Source organism: Lactuca virosa, chromosome 6 (assembly GCF_052849685.1).
Source record: "Lactuca virosa cultivar CGN04683 chromosome 6, Lactuca_virosa_CGN04683_v6, whole genome shotgun sequence".
NCBI classification, from domain to species: domain Eukaryota; kingdom Viridiplantae; phylum Streptophyta; class Magnoliopsida; order Asterales; family Asteraceae; genus Lactuca; species Lactuca virosa.
This window is the reverse complement of record NC_136431.1, coordinates 128165345-128173505: the sequence shown is the minus strand read 5'-3', so window position 1 is coordinate 128173505 and position 8161 is coordinate 128165345.

Sequence of the window (8161 nt, the reverse complement as noted above, 5' to 3'; positions counted from 1 at the left end):
ACATTACAACTTTGGTTTCAAAATATTATTTATCAGAGTATTCCCAGAAACATAAACATAATATGAGGAGCTGTACGATCATGCCTTCGCCTTGCCACGATCCCCTGATGTACCTGAAACAATAAACTGAAACTGTAAGCCCGAAAGCTTAGTGAGTTACCCCCAAAATACCAATACACATACAGTCCACATAACCATATCAGTAATAACATATCATAACAAACTGAAACAGCATACAATGGGTCCACAACTTTACGAGCTGGATTACCCCTGGGCCCTCAGTACGAGTCTGGAATGCCTACCGGGCCCTCAGCTCGTATCTGGAATGCCATCGAGCCCTCAGTACAAGTCTGGAATGCCTACCGGGCCCTCAGCTCATATTTGGAATGCTCTCGAGTCCTCAGTATGAGTCTGGAATGCCTATCGGTCCCTCAACTCATATCTGGAATACTCTAGGGTTTGTTGGCTACCGCACGGAGCAGTACAACCTCAATCCATCCCACATAACATGTAGCATATAACATAACTACTGAGCATGCAATAATCATATAACATCATAGGTAGTCCTACAGATCCACCTAACTGGAATAACCACTAACATGCAACACTGACTCATACTCAACATCCAATACTGCTAGGATAACACATCCAATGGGTCGGCCTTGGTGCCTTAGACCCCTTAGTATAGTGAGGATAACTCACCTTGCAACTGTCGTCTGAAACTAGAAAGCTCAACTCCCGGATCACCAACACGAGCTCCACCACCTATAGTTACCATAAAACCCTTTTTCATAAATCTCCAAATTACCATAATACCCTCAGAAGTCAACAGGTCAACCCTTGGTCCAAGTCAAATTCCACAGTCAAAGTCAACAGTCCATGTTGACTCGACTCGTCGAGTGCAGTTCACCGACTCGTCGAGTCCTTCCTGAACTCGAGAAGTCGTGAAATCCTTGATTGGCTCGTCGAGTTCCCCTTTAACTCGCCGAGTTCATACGTGTCCAAGAATTGGGAGAAACCCTAGCCGACTCGCCGAGTCTTCGAACGACTCGTCGAGTTCAAGGCAATATTCAACGGACTCGCCGAGTTGTTCATCCAACTCGTCGAGTTCATGGCCATCTTCAACGGGCTCGCCGAGTTGTTCATCCAACTCGCCGAGTCCTTGCAGACCTTTATCCATGCAGACGCTTTTTAAGCCATGGCAAGGTTCCAGATTACAAATCCACGCTTCTAGGGCATGTTTATCACGTAAAGTCGCAAACTTTACGTGAATGCAAAGCTTTAAGACCCTTAAATGGCAAAACTAAGCTTGCAATGAAGTCTCACACTTGAGGGAAGGCTCCTACTAGGCAAGGCTGATGACTTTATGGATCTAGAGGTCAAAGGGAGTCCAGATCTGAAGTTACAACTTCATATCTTAGCTTAAACATGGGGAGCCTTTCATAAAACCCATCCAAAAGAGGTTAAAAGAGAGATGAGCTAAAGGAACATCTTAATACCTTCCAGAGAGTGACAACTGATGAATCTCTTAGCTCCCCACGAGTTCCTAGCCTTGATTTCCTTGCTTCCCCAAGTGTTTCCTTCTCCAAAGTTCCTCCTCCAAGCTTGAACACACCAAAAGAACACACACACATGATTTAGGGTTTGAGAGGGACAAGGGGCAGTAAAGGGGAGGCTAGGGGAGGCCAATGATCCGTTAAATAGGGTGCAAAACCCCGAGATTTAGGGTTTCATCTGCCAGCTCCTACTCATCGAGTCCCTTCTTGGACTCGGCGAGTATGTCATTAAAATACGTGGACCAACCCGCTGCTACTCGACGAGTAGGGCAATCAACTCGTCGAGTAGCCCTTGAAATCAAGAACTCACACACTAAATCAATACCTGAGAATCGGGGCGTTACACAAATAGTGTGAGAAGGTGTTGTAAGTCTGCGGGTGTAGTCGTACCATTCACTAGCAGCCATATTATGCTAGAAGTATTGTAAGTCTGCGGGTGTAGCTGTAGCATTCACAAGGTTGGCAGATAGTGCTAGAGTGTACAAGTCTGCGGGTGAAGCCGTAGCATTCACTAGGTTAGTAGATAAGATGAGCGTGTTGTTAGAACGCGGAAGGAACAGTGGTACCCACCAGTTTGGGTGCAGCAGTGAGGGCGTGAAAAATCCATATATTGGTTTACGGTTTTCCCCATATGAATTAGACCTGTTTGAGACAGTGATAAGACCGTAGGAACATCACCGCAGTCAGGGGATCAAGGAAGTGATGGACCGCTTAAGGTCGTTTGTGATATAAGGCTACCCTTGGTCATGTAGCATTCACTTTATGCATTGGGTTTGGGTGATTTCAGGATCCGACGTATGGACCCGATCAGTTACATCATAAAATCGTTAGAGCCGCAGTGGCAAGATAACTAGTGGTAATTATTGACAGAAGAGGATTGTGTTCGAAAGTCGTATGGGGACGACTGTGTGGGAGTTCTTTTAGCTCAGCAGCGGGGTCGGAATCCGGTATTTCAGATGACTGACAAATGGATTGAGACCAGGAAGGTCTTGGTAGATTTTGGAAAGCAGCCATGTAGCAACATGCTGTTTCAGGCAGTTCAGTGTTTCAGGCAGATCAGTGCTTCAGACAGTTTTGGGTCTCAAGCAGAAACAATATTTTAGGATTTTATGTATGGTTAAGAGTCACAGATAGCTTGGGTTATGGTAAGTCATTCACAGCGGGATTATCTGAGCCTTGGCCAAGTATAAGTGATCTGCAGGGATAATTGGGTCAGTGATTCTGTTTTCTAGTGGGAACCTCGAGACTGCAGATTTCAGACAGAGTAGATGTGATCTTGTTGCAAGGAACTCGTTCATCTGCGGATTTTAGGGCCTTGCGAAGGTTGGTCACGGTTACCCTGGGGAAGGCTAGGGTGTGCCGAGGATTGTGGCCATGTTACTTGAGTGGTTTGGCATGTAAGGAATGGTAAGGAATGATTTCGAGGATGAAATCTAATTTAAGTCGGGGAGAGTTGTAACACCCCGTTTATTAAATAAATAAATGAACAAATTAATAAATGAATAATAGACCTAAATGTGGTATATGTAGCAAGGAGTTAGTTTTGGGGGTTAAAAAGTTATAATTGGGAGTGTGGGGGTTAAAATGTAATTTCCGGATTAGTTTGTAGAGAATTTTGGAGGTTGAGGGTGGTTTGGTAAATTCTAGATTTAAATTGAAATAAAATCTTGAAGGAAGGGGCTGAATGGTAAATATTGGATTAGAGTTGAAAAGATATTATGGAGGCAGGGGCTAAAGTGTAAGTTTTGGATTTGAATTGAAATCATTATTGTGGGGAAGGACTAATATTGGAAAAATGAATTAAAGTTTGGATGGACACGGGTTTAGACCCGGTACCATCGTTCCCTCCCGTCACCCTCTTGTGTAGTTTCCATATTTAAGCAATGCAAACCCTAAACCTAAATCAAGGAGTGCAGCCGCCATCATCGGAGTCGTCCAACCGCCACCCTCACCTCACCCACCTCCGGAACCACCAGTCATTAAACCGCCACCGTCGTGCCTTGCTGTCGGCGACAACAAGAACTATCCGCGAAGCAGTAAGCGCCGCTGCCATCTCTCCGTCGCCATCCTTTTCTTCTTCTCGTTGCTTGTTTCCGTTCATAGCCGCACTCTGTTGTTGCCAGTGTCGTTCTGACCACCGCCCGCTTCGGAGCTCGTCCCACAGCAGCTAGCCGCCGCTACCACCGCCAGTATAACATACATTTCAATTATCCGGTTGAGATTCACCACCGAGGGACCAGCAGCGGGGTTTGTTCATGTGAAGGTGTGTCACGATGATCCTTGGAGACGCGTGTGTGTGTGTGCTCATGGCCGGAAAGCTTGGAAAACCACCATCGCTGCCAACCATGGTGGCTACCGCCGCTAGTTACTTTTATGCCACCCTTAACCGCCGTGTATGGGTGGCTCTGAGTGTGATATAGTGTTTGTGTGCGTGTGTTTCACTTGTGAGGGGCTACAGGACCGTTTGTTTGGACGGAGTTCACAGAAAAGCCACCACCACCACCGTGAGGTGGTGGCTGCCACCATATACCACCACCGGCCACCACAAGGGTAGTTGTGTGTGTGTGTGTTTATTTTAGTGAGTGTGTGTGTGTTTAATTGGTTTTTGTGTTGTATGTTGTAATTGGTAAAGGAATAATGAAAAGAAACTCAAAACCACCACCGTAGGGTGGTGGATGCCGCCACCGGCCGCCGTGTTGGGTGGCGCTGTGCTTTGCATGTGTTTAGATTACTTTTAGGATGCTTGGACTCGATTGGACTAGAACCCTAACCACCACCATGAGTCGCCGTTGACCACTACTACCCGAGGTGGTAGTGGGTGGTGCCCAACTTATGAAACCCTAGTAGGCCTAATGAAACCCTAATGGATCTAAGGACTTAGATTTTGGGCCTATTGGGTTGGGATTGGGTTGGAAACCCTAATTAGGGTTTAGAAAACCCTAATTTTGGATATATGGGCCTTGGACTTATCGGGACCCACATTTGGGCCATTGGAATGGAATTGTGAATTACACCGAATCACACTGATTTATCGAGTAGTGTGATGGACTTAATGGATTAAATCCTTTATAGGTTAAGTGAGAAACACTTAACCCTAATCGTCATTTCATGTGAAAACCCTAATTGTGTTGGGCCTAGATGTCTGGACTCTTGATGGGCCAACTATTAACAAGTAAATGAACTAGAACACTTGGATTGGGCTTAAGGATATGGCCCATTGGAAAAGTTTATACCCAATTTGGAAAATTGGGCCATAGATGGGGCATATTTTGGGCCTTGATTATTATGAGATATTGGACCATCAGAATGTCAAGTGTTGGACCAAGAATAAATGGTTGGGCCTTAGGGCAAGACCATGTAGAGGTTTGGGCCCAATTTGGAAAATTAGGCCAAAGGTGGGCCTTGGTTCATTATTAGACTTTTGGGCCTTTGGATTGGGCCTTGGGCTTGAGTCAAGCTAAGTTAGGGGTAAAGTAATCTTTTACCCCAAGCATGGATTTATGGATATGTGTGGGGGACCCAATTATTAATTGGGTGTTATTTTGATGTTGACAGATTCGGGAATTTGTCATCCAGCAGCTAGGGTTTTGTCTGCAGGACTTCAGCAGTACGAGGTAAGTCCTCTTCCAGTAGGAACTGGTCTAAGGCCACAATATCGGCCCATTTAGATGATTAGTAGTTCCGGACTACGGTCCGATGCAGGGGCGGTCCCGAGAAGAGTATATGTATGCTTAATGTCTTTGTGATTCATGCATGTTATGTTTTATGTGTTCCGGGCTTCGGTCCGATGTCGGGGCAAGCCCAAAGTATGTTAGCTTATATGTTATGTGTTATGTGTTCCGTGTTTCGGCCCGATGTCGGGGCAAGCCCGATGCATGTTTAGCGTACGTGTTATGTGTACATATTCCGGACTCTGGTTTGATTTCGGGGCAAGCCCGATGAATGTTTTTCTGCTTATGTTTATATGCTTATATTTACATGCTTATGTTATATGCTATGTATATGAGATGTTGTATGCCGAGGCAAGCCTGATGTCGGGCGGGGCCCGATGCCAGAGGTGGTCTGATGTCGGGGTTAGCCCGATGTCGGGCGGGACCCGATGCTGGGTAAGCCGATGTTGGGATTCGTCCCTATGCAGTTGGGCGGAGTCCCAAGTTATGTTTATGTTATGTATTTATGTTATGAGAATTGTTGATATGTTTCTATGTATACTAGATCTCGGTATGATGTCAGGCGGGGCCTAATGTAGTGGGCTAGGCCCAAGTTATGTGATTGGGTGTATGATAGGTGGTAGTTTGGGGAGACTCACTAAGCTTTGTGTTTACAATTTTCAGTTTTGGTTTCAGGTACCTCGGTTTCAAAAGAGGAGCTCGGGATGATTGCAGTGCACACACCATTTGTTTAGCCTGGGATGTTTATACTCTGATATATTTTGACATGTGATTATGATACATGACTTATGACTTTTATACGATGAGGATATTTATGGTTTTACTAATGATTTAAAAACGAAATTTTTGGACTGTATTTTTGGGATGTTACAGTTTGGCTTGGTATTCATGGTCTTAAGCTTAGTTGAGACGATTCTTTGTTGAGAATAAGTCTTTCATTGACTATTTCTGTACACGTGTTAACAAGAGATGACATTATAACCGTTATAGGTGTTAGTAAATAATGATAATAATAATAGTCGAGATCCTGAAGTGGCTTAGGATCCTGAGTGCTCTTTGAGATCCGGGATCCTTAGAGGATTAAGGATCTCACCCCTAACAATTGACCCCAATTATTCATGTGGAATATTAACGTTAGTTTATCCAATATTTAAAGGAATAATTTAAATAATAAATAAATGAGTTTAGATATTTGAATTTCGAACCCTAATCGGATAGGATTTATCCGATCAATAGTAATCATCATGCAGTCAAATCATATCCTTTTTCTTCTGTCACTAGGTTAAATAGGGGTAACCAGCCGATTTTCTTTACCTTCTCCAAAATTTCTTTCGATATTTTCCGGTCATCTCCAAAGGTAATTTCTTTTTCCCCTATTCCTTTAGTTTTTCTTTTCCGATCATGGGTAAGAATGCGACTCGTTCTCGTGCCAGCATTACCGCTCCTAATGAGAATGACTTCGTCGATCAGGGGATCCTGACATATGATGAGGTCTGATCATTTGACGATGAAGACATGCACTTCCTTAGAACTGGCAGAGCTTTTCCTTCTGAAGTAGTTTTTAGATCCTTTGAAGCTTTCATTCAGCTTGGTTTTTTTTTCTTCTTGTTGGGTATGTTTCCCTGAGTATCCCTTTTCTTTGGGTTTGAAATATCCTTTCTCAGGGATTGTTTCTGAATTTTTTCAAGCCACTCAACTCTCCTACATTAAAGTTATGCCCGTTGTCTGGAGGATATTATCTTGGATTGATCGAGTGAATCATACCCATAATCAAGAGATAGGTCTTCCTGAGTTGGCTTTTGTTTATGAACTTTCAACCTTTGGAAATTCTCGTTTCTTGCTTAAGCTCAAATCCAATCAGTCTCCTCTTATCTTGAAATTGAAACACAATGATGGAGCCTGGAAGGAAAAGTACTTCTTCGTGAGGCGTGATTCTATCGTTGGCGGAGATCTTTTGCCCAAAGCTTGGGTTAGAAAGGGTAGGATCCACTTGTTGATTTTAAGGATCCATGGATTTATTTTCTTATTTTGTTTGTTCCAATGCAGGTTTCAAGTTTGGAGAATCTTTTTCCATTGCTGAAGATATCGAAGATAAGGTATCGAGTTTCCTTGATTTACCTACTGATGTTCGATCGTTCAAGTTCAAGTGCCCTATCCTCCAAGAAGGTTCATCTACTACAAATTCAATGGCCACCGGTAAGGATCCTTTCTAGCTTATCTATTTGTTTTAGGGTCTTGAGCTTATAAGGATCCTTCATAATTTGTAGGATCTAAGGCTACTCGCTCTAGTGCTCGGTTTGCTTTAGCTGATCTTGAGGATGATATGTCTAGTGAGCTGGTTGATGTGAAGAAAGAAAAGATCCCTCCATCTCTCCCTCCTAAGATGACTCAGTTTGATCTTGTTGTGAAAACCCCTGCATCTCGCAAGAGGAAACCCTTTGATTTCTGGGATCTTGAGAATCTTGGAACAGGTGAGGCATTAAGGAACCTGATCTCTTTCTCTCAATCCATAAGCGTTTTTCCCTCTTTGATTTTACTTTTTACTTTTTACTTATCATCATTTTTCTCAGGTTGCTGACCAAGTCTCCCGATCTACTGAGGATCTCAAAGTCAAGCTTGCTCAAACCGAACATGTTTTGAAAAAGTAGAGGAGATCAACAAGGAGCTTTTCCAAAGGTTGGAGAAGTTATCCAAAGAAAAAGCTAAGAAGGAGGAGGAACATGTGGCTGAGATGGATGAGGTCATAGCTGAGGTGAAGTCTAGTGTCGCAGTGGTTGTTTGGGAGGTGAAGATAAAGCTTGCGGAGGATCCGGGGAAAGCGGGATCATGGAATGTGGCCGGGTGGTGTGAGGCCCTAGCCAAGTTAACTGGCAAGCCTGTGAAAGCCAGTCAGGATCCTGTTCCGCAGCCGAAGGCAGGAGGAGAGAAGGATAA